The sequence below is a fragment of the Camelina sativa genome, chromosome 4 (genome assembly GCF_000633955.1).
Source record: "Camelina sativa cultivar DH55 chromosome 4, Cs, whole genome shotgun sequence".
NCBI classification, from domain to species: Eukaryota; Viridiplantae; Streptophyta; class Magnoliopsida; order Brassicales; family Brassicaceae; genus Camelina; species Camelina sativa.
This window is the reverse complement of record NC_025688.1, coordinates 18,220,268-18,221,962: the sequence shown is the minus strand read 5'-3', so window position 1 is coordinate 18,221,962 and position 1,695 is coordinate 18,220,268.

Sequence of the window (1,695 nt, the reverse complement as noted above, 5' to 3'; positions counted from 1 at the left end):
CAGTTTTCACTGACGGTGCCGCCCTCTCAGCTCCCTTGCTTGCTGGATGCAGAAACAACTTCGACGATCTGATGTAGACTATCATCGACAGTCTCGTTAGCCAGGACATGCGAACAGCCGAGCGACTTGACACACTCGCTACAACATAAAAAAGCTTACCTTAATCAAATCAACTGACTCCAACAATAGAGGAACAAGCACCGAGACACCATCGACTTTGGGAGTGCTCAGAGTGCCCATTCTACCTCCAGTAACAGCCATGGGTGATGTAGTAGGCCTCTCGTTAGCCACAGAAAGATCCATGAAACCACCACTTTTCACCAAACTCAAGAATGTCGTCAAAATCACGATCGTCGGTCAAACCCTTGTTGCTGAAACCAAAACTCCACTCTTCCCTAATATCAATATCGATACCGTCGAAAGCATCACCATGAGAAGTGCCGACCTCATGAGAGGTGTCGCCAAGCTCGCGACAACCAAAGCCGACATCACCGCTCAGCTCCACATCCTCTCGATCGATCTCAAAGCTAGCCGAATCCAGATCGGCAGATTCTCGGTCGCTCCGCCCTCCGATTAACAAAGCATCACCACGGGCAGCCTCGCAAGAGATACCGATCTCACGAAATGTACCAATCTCACGAGAGGTGCCGATCTCACCAGCGTTCATGCCTTCACTCTCGAGCTCACCATCCCTTTGCCTATCTCACCTCCTGGTCGCAAAGCCGACCTTTACCTCGCTCCCAACCAAGCGAGAATCACACTAATTATACCGACCTCCCCTCTCGCTCCTATGAGCCATCTCCACCCAACGAACCTCGAGACCAACCTCGAGAGCGGTCGCCGCCCAAGTCGAGATTGGGGACGACCTCATGATGGCCATCCTCGCCAACCTCAACCTCTCGATCTTGTTCCAAGGAAGATCCGCAAGCAGCCTGCGCAGACCCCCGTTGTAGAGTTCTCTCCACACTCCGCTCCAATACCGACACTAACATCATCAAAAATATCTTTATAAGCCGCGAACTCTTCGGAAAAAGTACGCTGGATTCCCGCAAGAGTTTTACCACGCGTATACGTTAGAACTCGGGAGCTCGTCGAAGGACAACCTTCCTTTCTGCTCGAAATACCAACCTCGTTCGTACCCCTCGCCGATCTCTCTCGCTTGGGGCCTTATCGCCTGACGACCGAAAACCGAGACATCCACACATAAGATCAATGTCGCCTTCATCAAAGTCAGAACCAACCGCAATTCGGAGATCAGTCGTGCAGAGCTCGTCGCCGCCAAGCATGGATGTGCCGAGCACACTATTGTGCCGATCTCCCGTCTCCCTCTCATCGCTTGGCCAAACCCTGCGAGTGTCGCAAGTAATGTCACGAGTAATGTCGATCTCGTCAAGGTCGGCGTCGAGCTCACAAATGTCGACCTCATCGATCCCAACCAGGTCACAAGTGACCCCACATCGCCGATCTCCCAAAAATGCCGACCTCGTCGATCTCCCACATCGATCCCAACCGGGTCACAAGTGAGCCCACATCGCCGATATCCCACATCGTCGATCTCGCAAAAATGCCGACCTCGCCGATCTCCCACATCGATCCCAACCGGGTCACAAGTGAGCCCACATCGCCGATCTCCCACATCGATCCCAACCGGGTCACAAGTGAGCCCACATCGCCGATCTCCCACATCGATCCCAA